The following is a 22665-nucleotide window of genomic DNA, read 5'->3' on the forward strand; positions in this document are numbered from 1 at the left end:
AGTGCCTTCAACGTGTGCTGAAGTTAAACTGACAAGCTTCATGCAGGTGTTTGCACTTGGATTTCACGGGCGAGCTGAGACATATAAATCGAGGATCACTAAACTGAATGCTCACAGCCAATTACAGTGGTACAAAACCTGTAGATTCCAGACAGTGGTAAAGCATCATGTGGAGGGATGTATAGATCCAATACATCCAGTCCAATAGATCTGTATGGATGTGTTACTTACCAGAATGCATTGTTCCCACAGCAAAATTAGGTGAAGACATTATAGTATCAGCCTGTTTTTCATGGTTTGATCTTGGTCCACTGGTTTGAATTCTCAAATCATGAATGTGGAAGTATATTAGGCAATTTTGGTCAGTTTTATGCCACCTACCCTGTGGCAACAATTTAGAACTGGCCCTTTTCATTTTCAATGTGCCAATTCACTCATTCATAAAGCGAAGGCTACAGTCAAGTTGTTTGTCAAAATGGAAGTGAATGGAATCTAATTGAGCATGCCTGGTGTGAGTTACAGATTTACTGTGCAGGTTTGACAGCCAGGCCAGATGGCTCAAAAATGGCTGCAGAACTATTTGCCATGCTGCATAAGGAATGGAAGAAAATACTTGCAGAGATCTATTAAAACTTAGTGGAAAGTCTTCCTAGAATGGTAGAGGCAGTGATTGCAGCGAAAGAGAGACCTATGTCATACTGATACTAGCAGCTATAGTTAAGCCAGTACCTGTGGGTGTCTGGTCATTTAGAGCATTTTAGTGTATTTGCTTACCTGTAACCATGTATTAAAATACTTGTAAAAGTCCCATTTTCCAATCTTCTGAATGAAAACTATTGTCATTATGTTTACAGTATCCTGAAACATGGACTCAAAACTAGAGGTGCACTATAATGCTCTACACTTTTGAAAAACCAGGTATACCGAGCTCGATAGCTGCAGTCGCTTAAGTGTGGCCAGTATCCAGTATTCGGGAGATAGTAGGTTCGAACCCCACTGTCGACAGCCCTGAAAATGGTTTTCCGTGGTTTCCCATTTTCACACCAGGCAAATGCTGGGGCTATACCTTAATTAAGGCCACGGCCGTTTCCTTCCCACTCCTAGCCCTTTCCTGTCCCGTCGTCACAATAAGACCTATCTGTGTCGGTGCGACGTAAAGCAACTAGCAAAACCAGGTATTATTTTTTATTTAAATCCATTTATTGAAAAACGCAACGCAATTACAATTTATTTTTCCACATAGTTTCCTGCTTTGGAAATGCATTTGTCCCAGCGAATGGGTAGCTTTTCAATGCCCTCATTGTAAAAAGAACAGGGTCGTGTCACCAGCCAGTTGCGCACGAAGTCTTCCACACTCTCGATCATCTTCAAATCGTTGCTCTCCTAGAGTTTCTTTAAGCGGTCCGAACAAATGGAAATCGCAGGCTGATATGTCCAGGCTGTAAGGAGGATGATCAGTTGTAGTCCAGTGCCTCTGACAGACCTCCAAACGTCTCAACTTCAGATTTTCGGTCAAAAGGTGAGGGACCCATCTGGAACTCACTTTACAGAATTATAGGTCGTTTGTGATGATTGCTTAACAACTCCCATAACTGATTCCGAATTGTTCTGCAATTTCTGATACTCTTGCCCGTTGATTGTCGTCAATAATGTCTTTAACCGCACAAATGTTTTTGTCTGTAATGCTGGTTCAAGGAAGACGATCGTGATGCTGATTTTCCACAGATTCTCATCCTTCCTTGCACTTTTTATGCCAGACAAACACACGCGTCCTTGACAATGTTTGATCACCGAACTGTGCAGTCGATCTCTTGCAAATTTCCGCCACTGTAACTCCTTCACAAGCAAGAAGTTTTAAAATTATGCATTGCGCAGTGGAGGGGGCACCTGTTGCTCCGACATCGTGAACGTTACTGACAAAACGACGGGAAATATCTTACAGCAAGCTCTCCCCACTCCTTAACGGTTCTGCCTAAAGCATAGCAGAAGCGTGGGGCCAGTCCTACCAACTGTTGATGTTCAGGACCAAAAATCCTGTTTATATTTGATCGACCTTCATACTTTCAAACTGATATCATGGCAGTTCCAAGTGGCTATATAAGATTTCATCATGTGTGGCTAAGAGATAGAAGCCATGTTCATTAAAATAACCGTAGCAAGAAGACCAGCAAATGAAGGATGATTTGGAAGCGATTGGAGGCACTTTGCAGAACACATTAAATTATTATTGCATATGTGGTTAAGAGACTGGCTACATTCACAGGAGGGTGATGATGATGATGATGATGATGATGATGATGATGATGATGATTGCTAGTACATTTTGTAAATAAAATTGCCTGAGGCATATTTTCTCCTCTGCCAGAAAAATAATGTAAATTTGAGAATTATTTAGGTATTTACATTCACTTATTTAATATTCTTTGTTTCTATCATCTGTCAGCAGATATTGTTTAAAAACTTGGTATTATCAGATTTGTTCACTTCCCTGAATAAATTTTGGTAACTGTAACTAATATCACGTTTGAGGTTTTGTACAGTGTATTGACAACTTTTGGTCAGATATAATGTTTTATCGTTTTTGAATTCATCTTCAAAATTTTACTGTATGTTATGTTTTACCATACCAATTTATGTGATTAATTTATTAACAATAGACCAGTGGCATCACATGCTAAAAATCTTTGGGTATTTACACAGAGCTGACAGTAGATTTTTTTAAAAATCTGATGTATGGGCCTCATACTGCAACCTCTCCAAAGGGTAAGGTTACAATTAATAGGTTTAATGAAGAGAAAATGTTTGCTACCGTAATGCTTTCACCAAAAGTACTGTACACTAGGCACATCAACATGTACGAAATTAAATTTGCAAGCACATTAATTACAGGAAATAAACAAACAGTTTAACCAACATGACTATTAAGAAAGGATAACCGGGAAACGGCTGGGAACCATATCCAGGCGGTGGAAGGTATTGGTAACACTGAAGAAGCGAAGTCAATGTAATCCTAAACTTTACTTAACAAGTTAGATTCGATTTCATATATAAAGCAATAACCAAGATACAATTAAAATAATGACGGCATAATTTCAACAACCATTACAATTTACATGAGGGTAGCATTTAGTAATTAAATTTATTTTACACCGGAACATCACACATGACGTTCCACTGTCGTGGCGTTACCTTTAAAAACCCAAAACAGTTCGAAATAAATAAAGGAAGGTAACGTTATACTAAAGTGAAGAGATACATCTAAAAAGGAAAAATAATTTACGTGTAATCATGGAGCAGAGCATCTTCGGTGGGTAGCCCCCTCAAAAACACTTCTGAGAAAGGGTACCCGACCTAAAGATGAATAATCCACGATGAAGCGGAATGAATGAGATAGTCCCGAGAAAAATATTACTGATAAGGATTACTTCGAAAGGCGTATAACAATTAATTTACAAAACAACAAACGGGAACTATCTCTTAACAAAGTGAAGCGACTTACCGAAACGGCTAAGTCATAATTATAACATTTGGAAGCAGAAGGAAACACGGGTACGCTCCGGCAAGATAAATAAAATGAAACACTACATTTGAAACAGAATACCAGAAAAGTTAAAAAATATTAATCAGTGCTTACCGGATGGCGGGGCCAAGAAGACCCGTACCTTGGAAGGTGACCGTTCCCTTCAGTGGTCAAACAGAAAAGACGCCCTCGCAGAGCAAGGCTCCAGCGACAACGCTTCTCCCCGGAAATTATGAAATATTACCACGGCCAATGAGCGTACGATGATTTCCTTCACCTACCAATCACATTTCCTTTTATTTTCTCCAATAGGAGCGCAGAAAAAATAGTGCTGACAAGGAACATTTAGGAAGCCTCTAGAAAAATTACGAAATTTGTGCAACTTTACGAAACCGGAAATCTCCCACGCCGATGTGGCGCGTGTGGTACAGGATGCACCAGAATTACCATGACAATCAAATAATTTCAAAATCATATCGACTTCAAACAAATTAAACAATTCCAAAATTCACATACTGAGGAAAACCAAAACAAACAAAAGAATAAATCCTTTACATACATAATTTATCGCCGTCTTCCGAGTCCAAATAATCAAATCCCAATAATCACAACATACTCCCCCCCTTTAATTTGGAGCACCGCTCCAAAAATAAAAATTTTGATCACAATTTTAGCAGTTCAGTTACAGCATAGTTTAGAAAATAACAAAACACCTTAAAAATAAAACGCTGAAAAACAAAGGAAAAGTGTCACTGAAAACAAAGGACATATAAGAATGTTTGTTGAAACAGAAACCACGTAAAGTATACACTAAAGAGATTTAAAAAAAAATTCTTTTTTTTGTTCTTAAGTTCATAAAACACCACACTGAAATTATTTTCTTTTAAAAAAAAATGAAACGTTCACTGAAAAAAAAAAAATTTAACACAAATAAGAGACATCTTTTGAATCGAGTTCTTGGTTTTTCTGTTTTATTTACACTGTAGCACCACGAGTTCTTGCTGTTGATGTGACTGACGACGCGGCCATTGTCTTCAGCCTCAACATTACAGTTCAAACTGGGTGACTGCGCACAGCCTAGCACGACTGGCGTCATTGGCACATCTGGTTACAGCGCTGTAAATTGACATGTCCAAGTATAGGTGATATCACGTGCCACTAATGGCCACGTCAGAGTATGTCTGGTAATTATTCAGAATCTTGGCATGGGATGATGGTCACCACCATGCAGACGGTTCCCTCTTGGATTAGGGACGTCAAGTTGTCAGGCAAGAACAGTAATTGTCATCTGTGCCTCAGGTCACTGGAATGCAGTGCAGAACAGCAGGGCCCAAGACATAATGTACCTCTCCACTAGGCACGACAGCAGAAATGGGGATGGTATCCCCCTCCGGCCACTGCAACAGAAATTTACCCGCAGCAGACCGGGAATATGAAGCTAAAGCCACCCTGGTGGACAAGAGCTTGGAGGCACCTAACCGGTGTCTCCTCGACCTTCATTTGGGAGGTTCCCCCACAGGTTTGGGACTATCTTAGCCCCCCCATTCCGGCAAGCACTATGGATAACTTAAGATGAAATTTAAGAAATAGTTTAAAGAAACTCAAAAACTCTACCGGAGTTTACCCTGATTCCACAATTTGACAATAATCCCTAGTTACGAAGATCTTAATTCTACCCCACAATACATACTAAATTATATCTAATGTGATCATAAATGACCTTTCCATTACAACTAAAGAGACTTAACTAAATAATAAACTATAAAACCCGAAAAATTGTGCGCACTAATTAAAAATTTGCTTACAACTAATTCCTTATCACTACCCCAAAACAAAATAGTTTCTAAAGTATTATCTCATAACTAGGGAATTTTTATCTGAGATAAATGCACACGGCTGATCCTCTTTCTTTCAGGATCACTGACTAACAATGATACAGGGGTTAAAAATTTCAAAATTGTGCAGGGACCTCGAAATCTGGGGGATAACTTGCTTATTACATGGTCCGCAGCACTACTAATGGGATGAGTCTTTACATAGACCTGGTCACCCACAGACAGATTGTGCGGTCTTCGCCCGTGATTATAGTTACGTTGAACTTTAGCGTAATAAACCTTCAAATTTTTACGCGCACGATGCCAAGCAGCACGGATCGTTTCTGGATTAGCGACATCAGGCAGGAGATCGTTAATGGACCACAGATTAGAAAGTGGAGAATTAGGGGTGAACGCTAGCATCAATGAAGCAGGAGTTTGCTTGTGACTTTCATGAATAGCAGTATTGAAAGCAAATGATAGCCAATTAAGTGAAGAATCCCACTTTGAGTGGTCAGAAGAATGGTATGCAATAAGAGCAGATCTTAGGTTCCGATTAACTCTTTCAGCATAATTAGGCCTGGGATAATAAGGTGTGGTAGTCACATGAGAGATAGATAGATCAAAACAGAAATTACGGAATTGCACAGATGTAAAAGCTCTAGCATTATCACTCACCAAAAATTGACAGGGTCCAAATGAAGCAAAGATCTGTTTTAAGCAAGAAATAGTAGTACTAGCATTAGCCATGCGAGTAGGGAACAGCCATGTAAAACGCGAGAACGCATCAACACACACAAGTATGAAACGATGGCCGGTCCGTGAACGCGGGAATGGTCCAATGTAGTCGATAAATAGTCTCTCCATTGGGCGAGAAGCTTGCTCAGATGACAACAGACCAAGGCGGGTATTAGGAGCGGGTTTACTGATGTTACAGGTTTTGCAAGATTTAACCATAGTGCGAATTTCACCATCCATGGATTTCCAAATAAAATGCTTACGAATTTTCTCCCTGGTTTTAAATACACCAAGGTGTCCGCCAACAGGGGATTCATGGAAATATTTGAAAAGAGCAGGGACTAGATTAGAAGGTACAACAATTTTGAGGTCTCTGCGCCCACGAGCAGGACAACATAAAACACCATTTTTGAGGGCATACGGTTTGACCTGTTCACCAGATTTAATCCTGTCAATAATACCCTTCAATTCAGGATCGTCTTCCTGATGTTTAGAAATATCTTTGAAAAGGACAGGGGAATTGGTCAAAACCACATTAACAAAGGCCGAAACTTGTTCAGGAGAGGGATCAGCGGATTCTAATTGAGGATCAGAACTGCCAGGGTAGAACATTCTACTAAGAGTGTCGGCAATGACATTTTGAGTTCCACGAATGTGACGAGCTTCAAATTGAAAAGCTGAGATGCGTACTGCCCAACGCGCAAGGCGACCAGTTCTTCTTGGCTTGGCCAGTACCCAACTCAATGCCTGATTGTCTGTTTCAAGATCAAAAGGTAGATGTTCAAGATACATTCTAAATTTCTCCAAGGAGAAAACAACAGCTAAGGCTTCCAACTCATATATAGAATAGTTGCGTTCAGCAGGATTTAGACTACGTGAAGCATAAGAGATAGGACGACGTCCCTCTTCAAATTCCTGAAGGAGAACACCAGATATACCTGTAGATGAGGCGTCGGTTTGGAGAATGAAACGTTTAGAAAAATCTGGCATCGCCAGCACAGGAGCATTACATAAAGCAGATTTCAGATCATAGAAAGCTTCAAGTTGGGCATCACCCCACTCAAATTTAGCATCTTTTCTCCTCAAGGCATTTAATGGGGCTGCTCTTTCAGCGAAATTAGGGATAAATTTACGGAAGAAATTGACCATACCAACGAACCTAGCGACAGCTTTGACATCTTTAGGAGTAGGAAAATTTTGGATAGCTGCAGTACGAGATTGGTCAACCGAAACGCCTTTCTCGGACACGATATGCCCTAGGAAGGACATCTGAGGCTGTGCGAAAGTCACTTTGCTAGCCTTAAGGGTTAGTCCTGCTTTACGTAGCCTTTCAAGGACTTCATTAATATGAGCAAGGTGTTCTTCAAAAGTTTCGCTAAAAATTACCAAATCATCAAGATAATTATAAACGAATTTGAATTTAATGTCTGACAACACGTTATCCAGCAGCCGGGTCAAAACAGCAGCTCCCGTTGCCAGTCCGAACGGCACGCGCTCAAATTCATAGAGGTTCCAGTCAGTAGCAAAAGCTGTGAGATGCTTGGATTCCTCAGCAAGATGTATCTGATAGTACGCCTGATTCAGATCAAAAGTGGTAAAAATTTTGGCATTAGCAAACCAAGAGAAACAAGAGTGCAAGTCAGGAAGTGGAACAGATTGAAGCACAACTCGCTTATTCAACATTCGATAGTCTATTACAGGCCGAAAACCACCCTGTGGTTTAGGGACTAGAAATATGGGAGAAGAGTACGCAGATTTAGAAGGACGTATTACACCATCAGCAAGCATTTGGTCGATGATAGCCTTAAGGGCTTTCATCTTAGGAGGCGACAACCGGTACGGAGGAGAACGAACAGGTACATTGTCAGTTACTTCAATTTTATACTCCAAAACATTGGTCACACCTAACTTGTCAGTGAACACATCAGGAAATTTATCGCAAAGATTCCTAAGCTGGTTGGCCTGATCATCAGGCAAATGATCAAAGTCGAAAGCTTTTGGTTCACTTGTGTCCTCAGACACAGCACTGACATGATAAGGAAGGATAGGAGAACGGTTACACAATGTAAAGATCCTCATAGAAAACTTAAACTGGAACTTATTATATTGAAGATCCAAAACCATACCAGTTTTGGCAATAAAATTTGCACCGAGAATGAAAGGACAAGATAAATCTTTCACCACTACCACGGGCATTTTCCATGTGAAATTACGTATCCTAATTTTGAGATTCAGACTTCCAATCAAATTCAAGGAATTAGAATTAGCCGTATGGCAGGTTAAAGACACAGGTGTTAAATCAGGGAACTTACAAACAGATTTCACAGAGTTATACAAATTTTCACTCATCAAGGTGAGGCTACTTCCAGAATCAACTAGAGCACAAACTGGTTCATTGTTCACTTCTAGGCAAATGTAAGGTAATTTACATGGAGGAATAGCAGAAATACCACAAGATTTTGGAAAATTGACACTAGGGTCAGACTGAAGCTTATAATCGACTACAGGGTCGGGTAAATCATCAACTAATTGACAGCGATAACAGACGAAACATGAAGGTACACTATAAGTTTTGGCACCAGGATCGGCGGCTAGTCATCTGGGATTACTATTACCAGAACGCCCAGAGCCGGAAGAATTGCGAGGACACTGTCTTGAGAAGTGTCTATTTGACCCACAATATCTGCAAGAACTAGTGGAGGGAGAAACTCTATTCTCATTCGGAATTGAATTGCCTAAGGGCTCAATCTTAGGACAGTTCCTTTGGAAATTTTGAAGTTGACCACCCATGACAGGTTTTGAATTGCCTAAGGGCCCAATCTTAGGACAATTCCGCTGGAAGTGATCCGTAGAACCACAACTATAACATGCACGTGAATTACGTGGCTTGGAAGAAGTAGAAACGGTACTAGTGACCTGAGAAGACATGCTCATAGGAGGAGGAGCTAAGGCGACTCGTAACTGGTCGGCATACCTAATGCCTTCAGCAGAAACAGTAATAGCTTCCAACTGAGCGAATGTAGCGGGTCGAGGTGACAGAGCAAGATACGACCGGTAATTTGGTGCAAGACCCTCAATAATGCTAGCAACCATTTGAGACTCAGAATAGTTTAGCATGAAGATCCGAGCATTGAACTTAATGTCCTGGATGTATTCCGACAATGTTTCATTCAAATACTGTACTCGAAAATAATGCTTCTGAACCAAAGAAGACAAAGCACGGGAAGGAATAAAAAACTCAAGCACATGTGCATGAAATTGGTCAACTGTCCACTTTTCTGAAATGGCTCTTATGATATGCTCAGAAAGAGCTCCAGATACATGTGGATATAAGACTTGGAAGAAATTGTCACGACTTAAGGAATACACTATACTCTGATCTTTAAATTCAACCAAAAAACGTAGAAATACTATGACTTCGTCAATCGAATTAGCGGTGAACTTAGATACACCCTTAAATATAGCAGTTAATGGGTGAGGTAAGTTTGAAAAAATTTGAGAAGCAGCAGGAGTAGTAGGTACCTGAACAGCACTGGATTGGTTACAAGAAGGCAATACAGTAGTAAAGAAATCTTGATTTGAACGCTCCTGGGATAGGGTAGGAGTACTAAAAGTGAGGTTAGGACTGAGGTTAGATTGCATAGAAACCGGCACAGATATTCGCATTTGCGACACATTTTCACACATCTGTGACACCCCAGAAGAATTTATTACAGGTGACACTTGGACATGGGGATATCTTTGTACAATAGGAAGAGAAACAACTTGGGTCGCAACCGGAGGATGAGATAAAGACACGGTAGAATTAACAGTTCCCATAGGAACAGTTGACATAGTAACTTGCGTACAAGAAGCACCACTATAATTATTCACGGGCAGAGAAGCACTGGTAACTACAGCAGGAAAAGATTGCAGGGAAACATCATTACAAGTGACGGGTACATTAACTACTGAACTTGAGCTAGGCAAAGAATTACCTTCCAGCAATCCAACAATTTTATCAGAAATATCACAAAACTGCAATAACAATGATTCGCACTCACATCGCTCATCTTCAGATAAATTATGCGCCAACAGATCGCGAATCCTGTCCACGTAATGCTGCACTTGGCCTTTCGCACGTGCTAACTGTGCATCGGACGGTTTAGAAGAACAAAATGACATAATAATGGCTTTATATTCTACAATTTTATCTCTAACAATCGACAAAGATGCGCACACTTCATCTGTTGATAACCCTGGGACGAAAACAGGTTCATTTAGCGATTGTTTCAACAAGCTCGTGTCATCCTTAACCTTTCCTGTCGAATTCAACTTACGAATACGAAGTTCGTAAGCTAATTCCTCCTTCCTCAAATGGAACGGACCTGGGATAGCACGAGACATGTTGATAAAAAAAGGAAACTACGAGATAATACTTGAATTAAATTTTAGGTTATAACCACCGAATTACCGTCAACTTTGCTTCTTCAGCAACCACGCTCTGCTACCATACTGCAACCTCTCCAAAGGGTAAGGTTACAATTAATAGGTTTAATGAAGAGAAAATGTTTGCTACCGTAATGCTTTCACCAAAAGTACTGTACACTAGGCACGTCAACATGTACGAAATTAAATTTGCAAGCACATTAATTACAGGAAATAAACAAACAGTTTAACCAACATGACTATTAAGAAAGGATAACCGGGAAACGGCTGGGAACCATATCCAGGCGGTGGAAGGTATTGGTAACACTGAAGAAGCGAAGTCAATGTAATCCTAAACTTTACTTAACAAGTTAGATTCGATTTCATATATAAAGCAATAACCAAGATACAATTAAAATAATGACGGCATAATTTCAACAACCATTACAATTTACATGAGGGTAGCATTTAGTAATTAAATTTATTTTACACCGGAACATCACACATGACGTTCCACTGTCGTGGCGTTACCTTTAAAAACCCAAAACAGTTCGAAATAAATAAAGGAAGGTAACGTTATACTAAAGTGAAGAGATACATCTAAAAAGGAAAAATAATTTACGTGTAATCATGGAGCAGAGCATCTTCGGTGGGTAGCCCCCTCAAAAACACTTCTGAGAAAGGGTACCCGACCTAAAGATGAATAATCCACGATGAAGCGGAATGAATGAGATAGTCCCGAGAAAAATATTACTGATAAGGATTACTTCGAAAGGCGTATAACAATTAATTTACAAAACAACAAACGGGAACTATCTCTTAACAAAGTGAAGCGACTTACCGAAACGGCTAAGTCATAATTATAACATTTGGAAGCAGAAGGAAACACGGGTACGCTCCGGCAAGATAAATAAAATGAAACACTACATTTGAAACAGAATACCAGAAAAGTTAAAAAATATTAATCAGTGCTTACCGGATGGCGGGGCCAAGAAGACCCGTACCTTGGAAGGTGACCGTTCCCTTCAGTGGTCAAACAGAAAAGACGCCCTCGCAGAGCAAGGCTCCAGCGACAACGCTTCTCCCCGGAAATTATGAAATATTACCACGGCCAATGAGCGTACGATGATTTCCTTCACCTACCAATCACATTTCCTTTTATTTTCTCCAATAGGAGCGCAGAAAAAATAGTGCTGACAAGGAACATTTAGGAAGCCTCTAGAAAAATTACGAAATTTGTGCAACTTTACGAAACCGGAAATCTCCCACGCCGATGTGGCGCGTGTGGTACAGGATGCACCAGAATTACCATGACAATCAAATAATTTCAAAATCATATCGACTTCAAACAAATTAAACAATTCCAAAATTCACATACTGAGGAAAACCAAAACAAACAAAAGAATAAATCCTTTACATACATAATTTATCGCCGTCTTCCGAGTCCAAATAATCAAATCCCAATAATCACAACAGAATTCATCTTCAAAATTTTACTGTATGTTATGTTTTACCATACCAATTTATGTGATTAATTTATTAACAATAGACCAGTGGCATCACATGCTAAAAATCTTTGGGTATTTACACAGAGCTGACAGTAGATTTTTTTAAAAATCTGATGTATGGGCCTAAGTTGCTCCTCAGTCGGTCAATACATTAACAGGAGCTTAACTAATTAGCCTATATTATGTCGCCTCTTTGGTTCATTAAGCAATATTATGTTGCAAGTGACATGTGACTGTCAACAGCACCATGCGGTTAGTCAGTTAATCATCTGGGGTGACAGCTCTGTGCATTAACCACTGCCATGGACTATACAATACGTGCTGCCATCTTTAGGATTTGAAAATAACTTTTAGAGAAGGCATTGGAAGAGGGTCAGTGGTCCGTAATCCAAGCAGCCATCGGATGCATATCGAGCAGGCAATGCCGTGATCACACAGTAAACTGTAATCATATTCGCCACAGTCTGGCTCCAAACAAAACTTGGAAGCCTCAGTAATAGCCCTTGTAGAACTCCACGCATAGGTTAGTAGACCGAGAAATGAGACTCTTGGATTTACTCTTGGAGAAGGTAGGGTTACATGAATGCTGTATACTTGCATCTTAATCACTAGAGTGTTAGGCTGAAGAGAGTCAAATATTGTCTAGTGCTCTATATAGAAGTACTGCAATACAGGACAAGCCCAATGTAATGCACTTGCTGGGCTGAGTGGCTCGGACGGTTGAGGCACTGGCCTTCTGACCCCAACTTGGCAGGTTCAATCCTGGCTGTCCGGTGGTATTTGAAGGTGCTCAAATACGTCAGCCTTGTGACGGTAGATTTACTGGCATGTAGAAGAATTCCTACGAGACAAAATTATGGCATCTTGGCACTTTGGAAAACTGTCAAAAGTAGTTAGGAACTTAAAAAACCATTATTTAAAAAAATATAATGCACTTATTAGGGTACATATTTCACACCTGCCTTAGGTATAGCTTAACTATGGTATATTGAGAGGTGATCTGTGCGGTGACAAGTGATGAGACAGAAGGTAGGGCAAAAAGGATTACAACATAATGTACTACTATACGTAAATTACACCACTGTCACATGATCATGCTTCTCTTTCCTAGCTTTTACTGATATGAGATTTCCACTGTGAAAACCATGCATCTGAATTGAAGTCATTATTGCCATGTAAATCATTATTGAATTTCATAGCTTGAGCTTTAATAACTGACTCTGACTTTGGTACCCTTTCACTTTTTTTTTTTTTTTTTAAACACCTGTTGATTCTCTACAGTAAGAATTTCACTAATAAAGATTTTTTCCCCTCATACACAGCATAACAAACTGTGTTATACCAGGCTTCTATTGTATTTGGAATATCATACATATATACAGACATACAGACGTACATACATACATACATACATACATACATACATACATACATACATACATACATACATACATACATACATACATACATACATGCATACATACATACATGCATACATACATACATACATACATATCTGATAGCTCGTTCTTGATTGACAATTAAAACTTGCTGACTGTTAAAATGAAACACTGTGCTGAGCAGTGTAGTGAGACCGTCACTTAGTGGACTTTGTACCTCAATATGCTTTTTAATTCATTAATCATGATCATTGTCATTTCATTTCATCAAGATTTTTAATTTGTTTTGCGTTATGTAATAATTGTTCTGCTACTGAAGATGGCCTTGAGAATAGGCTGAAACATGTATAGACTCTGTTCCATCTAACAGATGATTTGATTTGTATTGATAAGGAGGATTTTATAAATACTTTTTATTTGTGAAGTGATAACCGTCAATACAGAATGAGATTTATAACTTGCAACAGTATTCATCATTTTAAAACAGAACTTGGAAGTGATCAAGAGATGTTCAAAATGGGTGCCACATCAGTTAACAGAGGTGCAGAAGTGGACATAACATGAGACTTGCCATTTACGTCATATGTAATAATTAAAAATATACATCTGGAGCGATTTCAGCACAAAGTGAACAACACAATCAGTTTCATTATTTCACAAGCATGAGAACAAGAACTGAAGCATCAGTCAGTTGAATAGTGTCATCCGACATTACATCGGTGCCATGAAGTGTGACAGAATCAGTCACCCACTGAGGTCATGTTCATTTTCATGTATGACAGCTAAGGTGTTTTTGAGTGTCATCCCGTTTGTGAGAGCCACACTGTCACTATCCAATACTACCACACTTTTTTGCTGGGCCATCTGTGTTGTACACTTCTGTGGACATGTCCAGGAATGCTGGACAATGCTATACTTTTCCACAATAATGCTACGTTAAACATATAATTTATAAACATAAAAATTTTCCACCTATTCAATACATAGTTTTATTTACACTGCGGGTATTTACATTACATGGGTCTAGTTTCAACCCTACTCGGGGTCATCGTCAGCCATATTTAAACAATACACAATATTTGACGAAATCCTAAAACAAGTTTCTAATGAGCAGTAAGAACAGTATGAAACAAATATATAATTAACACTATGATGTGTGGTTGAATTTGGCGAAGTGCTATGGTGCTAAAAATGTTGCTTATGAAAGTTAAACATTATGTGTGACAATAGGTGAGCAATATATAATACAAGTAAAGAAATACGTTAAAAAGTCTAGGTGTAGAAGTACAAATGAGATGCTCTATGTTGTGGATCAACTTGAGTCTAATTTTTCAGACACATAGTGTTTCAGATAGAATTCAGTAAGTCCTGGCAATACATTATGGTTGTGGACCGAGTGTTATGGTACTATGACTGAACACAATATAATGTGACACTTATAATATTAGTTTACAAGTATGTAAAAATGTTTGAGTAACAAATGTGTACATGATTCTCTCTAGAAGAATCTGTGAGGAGTTGATTATACACTGTATCAGCTTAAGCAGAAATTTTGATACTTGGTGTATTAGGTAACCAAGCTATGTTGATATGACTGCAGGATTGATTGTTGGAACTGTGCAGACTGAATATGAAGTTTTAGAATTCTTCTGGAGTTGTAAGTAGACACTGCGCATGGTGATATGAATGGGTGGAACTCTCAGTTAATAGTGGAACAAATGGGACTTATTTAAATGAGAAAAAGCCAATAAAAATGCAAAGTACACAGAAAGAAGAATACAGTAGATAACAAAGCGAGTGGACACACCTTGCGCAGCAGTATGTGCAGCTTAGCTGTTAGTGTGCAACTGGTGGCAGAAGTAGATATATGGGAGAGGAGGAAGGTGAGGGGCAGGCGCATGCTGGTTGGGCAGAGTGATAGTTGCTCGGGAGGGGATGGGGGAGAGGGGGGAACTTAAGGCGGAGCTGAAGGGTGTGGGAGAAAGGGTAATTATTTCGGAAAAGTACCTTTAATTAAACTTAGGATCGAATTCTGGTTAGCTGAATTATTGTTTCTGAGAAAAGTGATAAATAAATCAAAAAGGATGTTGGGTTTCTCTGAGATTTCATTAAGATTGTAATTGGAATTAAAATATTGGTCTAGGTGTATGTAGTAATTTTCCATTATGTTGATTAAAGGACCCTTATTTGCTAATTCAAGAATGTCCATATCTTGTTCGATATTCGTGAAATTATAGTTATAATCTTGCATGTGTTGGCCGATAGCTGAAAACTTGTTGTATTTCATTGCGTTAGTGTGCTCGTGGTATCTTATATTGAAGTTTCTTCCGGTCTGCCCAACGTATGACTTGTCACAGGTATTGCATTTGATCCTATAAACTCCTGATTTTAAAAAGCTGCTGATCTTGGTGATAATGTGACGTATTGTGTAAAATGTTCATGTTCTTATTGTTGGTTTTGAGAGCTATTTTAACGCCTTGTTTCTTAATTTTTTTTTTTTGCTAGGTGCTTTACATTACACCGATACAGATAGGTCTTGTGGCGACGATGGGACAGGAAAGGGCTAGGAGTGGGAAGGAAGTGGCCGTGGCCTTAATTAATTTGCCTGGTGTGAAAATGGGAAATCACGGAAAACCATTTTCAGGGCTGCCGACAGTGGGGTTCGAACCTACTATCTCCCGAATACTGGATACTGGCCGCACTTAAGCGACTGCAGATATCGAGCTCGGTTTGTTTCATAAAAATATATTAGTTATCTTGTAAATATCATTGTTGAACGTGAAGGTGGAAAATGTTAGAGGTTTAGTTATTTCATTTTTGAGAGTAGTATTAAGGCGATGTTTGTGTTTATTGATTATCCTTTCTATAAAATGATTGCTGAAACCGTTGGATTTTGTATTTCCACGGATTGTGTTCAGTTCATTCTTTAGATCGTTCTTGGACATAGGTATGCTGAAAGCTCGATGAACTAGGTTATTGTATGTAGCTCGTTTGTGGGACTGGGGGTACATTGAATCTTGGTGAATAGTAGAAGCTGTTTGAGTAAGTTTCCTGAATATTTTATAACTTAAAGAATCTGAGTGTTTAGTGATAGTTAAATCTAGAAAGTTTATTTTTTGATCTGATTCAGTTTCTAGTGTGAATTTGATATGAGGATCAATATTGTTGAGTCTTAGGAGGGTGGTGGAAGCGTTAATTGATTTTTCGTCCATAATTACAAATACATTGTCAACATACCTGACCCAGAAGTGAATGTTATCAAATTTATTGTCAATTTTGTTGTATTCGAGGAAATCTAGGTATATTTCTGCCAAGATGCCTGAGGCTGGCGATCCCATTGCCAAACCGTCTTGCTGGTATATGACATTGTTTAAAGTGAAAAAGTTATTGTTTACAACTAGATTTAATACTGTGATGAAATCTTGTATCTCTAGTTTGCTCAAGTGGCTGTTTATGTTTAAATTGTTTTCAATTATCGGAATTAATTTTGATACTTGTATGCTTGGGTACATATTTACAATATCGAAAGATTGAATAGAATAATCAGGTTGCATATTGAACTTGTTTAGTTTATCTACTAGCTCTGATGTGTTTTAATAGACTTTTTAGATAAAAATTGATAATTTTTTCTTAAGAAACTTTGGATGAATTGTGACATTTTGTATGAGGAACTTAGTCTATGGTTGATGATTGGGCGAATGGGAACGCCGACCTTGTGTATTTTGGGGAGAGCTTTAGCAGTGGGAAGACCTGGGTTCATATTTATGAGTTTGGATTTTTCAACCACATATATTGTTAATTATATATTTGTTTCATATTGTTCTTATTGCTCATTAGAAACATGTTTTAGGATTTCGTCAAATATTGTGTATTGTTTAAATATGGCTGGTGACCCTGAGTAGGGTTGAAACTAGTCCCATGTAATGTAAATACATGCAGCGTAAATAAAACTATGTATTGAATAGGTGGAAAACTTTTATGTTTATAATTTATATGTAATCTCAGTTCAATACGGACCAACAACATGAAATTTATAACCCTTGATGACGTAGCTTACCACGCAAAACAAAAACCCTTTCAATATCTAGGCCTTAAATTAAAGATAGCCAAATTATGCAAAGACATTGATTTCCTAAAACAATATATATCTCTTGACCTGACACCTAATTTTCTAAAAAGCAATAAAAAGAAACATCGGATCTCACCCCAAACCATCAAAACTCAAAACCAACAAAATATGGTTAAGGGATGAATTTCAATTCTTATATAGGAAGAAATTTTTTTTAAAGTCATAAATTATTTGACACTCACCCAACCCTTGATGATAATGCTAGAACCTGTGAGGGAAGGTGGAAAGTCCTAGAACACCCTCCCTATTCACCAGATTTCAGTTCATGTGGCTTTGATCTCATTCTGAGCTGGCTCAAGCCGTTGAGGCGCTGGTCTTCTGATCCCAACTAGCCAGGTTCAATCTGGCTCGATCCGGTGGTATTTGAAGGTGCTCAGATACATCAGCCTCATGTCGGTAGATTTACCGGCACATAAAAACCTCCTGTGGGACTAAATTCTGACACCTTGGCATCTGCAAAAACCATGAAAAAGTAGTTACTTGGATGTAAAGAACAATAACATTATTATTATTATTATTATTATTATTATTATTATTATTATTATTATTATTATTATTATTATTATTATTATTTCATTCTGAAACTGAAGCAGGTGTTGTGTGGGATGTGTTTTGCAGACAAAGCAGTCATTTTAATGGCATATTGGTGGCAGGTGGTACACTCTGAAGCAACAAATAACTTGGATGGTATTCATCACCTTCCCCATCATTGGTGACCATGTATTGAGATTCTGGGGGACTGTTTTAAAGGACATTATCTATTTTTAAGGCATATCTGTATAGAGTTTGTGCATAATAAATACTACAACACTGCATGTCATTCCCCCCACCCCCTTGCCATTAGCTCCTGTACCCCGATATCATTTGATGCCAGAATTGAGGTGCACATTGCCTTGACCTTCTAAAGTACATTGTGGATTTTCTGTGCTGCAGTGTTATTGGATGATATTTCACAGTTGCCATTACTTATGAAATTACCCCCATAGATGGTGTGTGATAATGGTTTAAATGTTCATACACTCATTTGCAAAAGTAATTACGCATCATAAATGAATTGCATTTTTACAATGAAAATTACCACACAATATCGTCATAGGCTGATGTGTGTCATATTTGCATGTCCTTCTCTCATTCATAGATGCAAGATGCTGAATAAGGTCTAAGTAGCAGTGTGAACCACAAAGCTAAGTGAGTGAACACACAGCATGCCCTGTTGACACATTTGACAAGGCTTTGACCAGCTAGGTAAAGGTAAACTCGTGTTCTCATCCCGAGATGGTGCAGCTCTTTTCAGGCACACCCCCAATGGTGGTTAGCTGCATGTACCATTTTTACCAAATACCAGCCCTCCTGCCATTCTTAAATTTCTGGCAGTACCAGGAATTGAATCTGGGCCCCAAGAACGGCAGCTAATAACACTAACCATTACGCTACTGGTGATTATAAGAGATGCGTCATCGCACTAAGAGTCCGACTCGTTGGCTGAATGGTCAGCGTACTGGCCTTCAGTTCAGAGGGTCCCGGGTTCGATTCCCGGCCGGGTCAGGGATTTTAACCTTAATTGGTTAATTCCAATGGCTGGGGGGCTGGGTGTGTGTGGCGTATTCAACATTAGAAATCATCCTAGGTAGGGCCCTCATCTTCATCTTCACAGACATGCAGGTCGCCTAATAGGCCGTCTACTAGAAAAAGATCTGCACCAGGCTTCTCCGGAGGCCATGTGCCATTATTTATTATCACACTAAGAGAGGCAGGTTGGCTGTTTCGGCACATTGCTCGTCACTTGAACCATTCTGAGTATACTGTGCTTCAGTGTTGGATGTCGTGGGAACATGAAGGTGCACAGAGTTGTCGAGAAGGCTCAGGTCGACGCCAGCGGACTACTAGCTCGGAGCAACAGGCTCCGCAGGCATTGCTACCCACCATCTAAAGGTATGTCACGGTAGCTGGAGTATGCGTGTGCTGATCAGAACCATATCCAGGTGGCTAGCAGAGCAGGATCTGTAGTCGTGGTGTCCCGTATGACATCTGCCATTATGATATGAGCAATGCTGAGCACGTTTGAACTTGTGCCAGGACTGGGTAGCATGGCAGCTTGTGGATTAGAAATGAGTGGTATTCAGCGATGAAACATGGTTCTCTCTGGAGACAAATGACTGCTGAATTTAAGTCTGGCATTATGATATGAGCAATGCTCATCATGTTTGAACTTGTGCCAGGTTTGAGTAGACTGGCAGCTTGTGGATTGGAAATGAGTGGCATTCAGCGATGAATCATGGTTCTCTCTGGAGACAAATGACTGCCAAATTTAAGTCTGGAGACGTCCTGGCCATCACAGAGATCCACATTTCATTGTAGAGTGGCACACCGCCCCAGTATGAGATGTCATGATGTGGAGTACCATTTCCTAAGATTCCCACTCCCCACTGAAGAAACCCTGACAGTGCAGTGGAACATCCAGGAAATTTTGTGACCATGTGTGCATCCCTTCCTGGTGCAGCTCAATAACCCTATTTTCCAGCAGGATAATGCCTGCCTTATACAGCATGGATATCTCTGGCCTGACTTTGTGATGCCAACATGATTCCTCGGTAAAGTAGGTCTCCATACCTCTTACCCATGAAGAATGTTTGGAACCAAATTGGACGCCAACTTCAGCCAGTGGCAACTATGGCAGATTTGGAGGGTCACTTGAGCCAGTGGTGGTAAGATCTTCCTCAGGGGAATATCTGATAGTATGGCTTCATGCTCGGCCATATTGCCACCTGTTTCCACGCTACAGATGGTCCAGCATCATACTAAGTGCATCTTGCAAATTTATGTTACCCTACAGTAAATTCTTGGTGTGGTGCAGTGTTTTGATGTTTTCTTTATACTACCATGCCTTGTGTGTGTACCTGTTCCATCTTACATGCCCCTGTAATGGCTAATGAGTGTATATAGCTAGCATTAGATATCTTGAAGGACAGTTTATGAGACACCTTGGGTGCCATTCACAATATCCACTCTTTCCACATGATATTTTTGGCTGCTGTGTCATTATTTCCACCTAAAACCTATAATTTTAACCCATCAATGCCAACTAATGCCATATATAGGATGACCCAAAAGTCCGTTAACATTTGACGAGGCCATACTTCGCGGAATATTGAAGGTAGAGAGGTAATAATTGACACACCTGATTGGTATGACATAGGGTTTTATTGACACCAACAACTGCACAAACAGGCTAACAGATGGCTCTGGGCAGCACCACGTCAGTGATGCCACATAGGTCCTTGTATTGTATAAAAGGAGCTGTCATGAGAGAGGGCGTCAGATTTGCCTGCAATTGCAGCATGTTGATGTTACCAAAAAAGGCACTGTTAGTGAAGCTTTACTGTACTTCATTTTGGTGTCAATAAAACTCCATGCCATGCCAATCATATGTGTCAATTATTACGTCTCTACCTCCAGTATTCCGTGAAGTATTGCCTTGTCAAATGTTAACAGACTTGTGGGTCCCACTGTAGTATAGTGGACTACCAAGGAATAGTCTCCAAAGATTCAGTCCTGCAAAAGTGGTAATTTTATAGGTGAGACCAAGGGCTTAAACTGTTTACCATTGTTGCTACCGAGCTCAATAGCTGCAGTCGCTTAAGTGCGGTCAGTATCCAGTATTCGGGAGATAGTGGGTTCGAACCCCACTGTCGGCAGCGCTGAAAATGGTTTTCCGTGGCTTCCCATTTTCACACCAGGCAAATGCTGGGGCTGTACCTTAATTAAGGCCATGGCCGCTTCCTTCCCACTCCTAGCCCTTTCCTGTCCCATCATCGCCATAAGACCTATCTGTGTCGGTGCGACGTAAAGCAGCTTGCAAAAAAAAAAAAAAAAAAAAAAAAACATTGTTGCTGGAGGACATTAAGTATATAAAAGGGTACGATTATTCAAATGGATTCTTCTGGGCATTGATGGATTAATGGTGGTGCGCTGGGATTGCCTGTGAATTCTTTTAATAGAACACGGACTCTGACCTACTGTATATATTTCATTCCTCTATGAAATGTTTGTAGAAAGGTTCCAGTAAGCATTTTCTTGTCTGTCATACTTCACATCACTTTCTATTATTTGTAATAATGCCTCTCTCCCACCTGTGTGTTATTAAATCTCTTTTCCAACATGGATTTGTTTGCCCTTGCCTAATCCATCATTAACAAGTGCTTAGCTAAGACTTTCTGCCACGAACCTACTATGCTGGCATAGCAGGGGGGAGAAGTGATACTCCCACATGGCACATCCCACGTGCCAGATAGGGGGTCCTAACCAGCTTGCTGGCAGACTTGAGCAAAATAAAATAGCTCTCGCCGACCAAACACACATGCCCTGTGGGTGGGGGACGCAGGCGAAGAATACACCCATGGTATACACTGCCTGTCGTAAGAGGCAACTAAAAGGGATGATCGAATTAGAACCATGAGACTACTTGTAATTAATACCACCACGCGGGGAATACCATGGGTCGCTTTTACTTGCGTGTAGTACCACTATGTTAGGTACACAATAGGTTTGTTATTAATAGCAACAGCGTGTGAATCAGGGTAAGTTTTACAGTACCTGTGATTAGTACCACTCTATGAGTGACACCATGGATGAGCGACACTATGGGTCTGCCTTGTATATGATTAGTACCCACTATGTGAGGAACACCATGGGATAGTATGAGTCCCTGTGATTAGTACACCTGAGGAACACCATACGTTTGTGTTTCCTGTAGATGGCACCACAATGTGAGAAACACCATAGGTCTGGGTTACATGCATGCATTACTTTACCTGTGAGTAGTACCATATGTGTATCTTGGGTATTCAGCCCGAAGGCTGGTTGGATCCCCAACAGGTCCACCATTAGCTGTCATAGATTGCCTAGGTATCACTGAAGAGGCGTACTAGGGAAATGAGGGGTGAGGTAGTTTCCCGTTGCTTTCCTCACTGGGCCAGAAATTGCTATTGCATATCAGTCTGCCAAGCCCACTGAAATGCGTGCACCAACTGATCCTAAAGCGACATTTTCACACCATTCATAGCAGGGACTGACTGCATAAGGAATGGCATTACTAGCATCACTCATACCTCAGCCACTTTCATATTGTCAAAGCCAAGGATAAGACTGA

General features: G+C 39.8%; 1 protein-coding gene across 2 annotated transcripts in view; it reads left to right on the forward strand.

Moving 5' to 3' along the window:
• LOC136866453 (gamma-butyrobetaine dioxygenase) overlaps window positions 1-22665 on the forward strand; it is a 287824-nt gene that overhangs the window by 165056 nt on the left and 100103 nt on the right. The gene's annotated exons all lie outside the window — the stretch shown is intronic.

This window comes from Anabrus simplex, chromosome 3 (assembly GCF_040414725.1).
Source record: "Anabrus simplex isolate iqAnaSimp1 chromosome 3, ASM4041472v1, whole genome shotgun sequence".
NCBI classification, from domain to species: domain Eukaryota; kingdom Metazoa; phylum Arthropoda; class Insecta; order Orthoptera; family Tettigoniidae; genus Anabrus; species Anabrus simplex.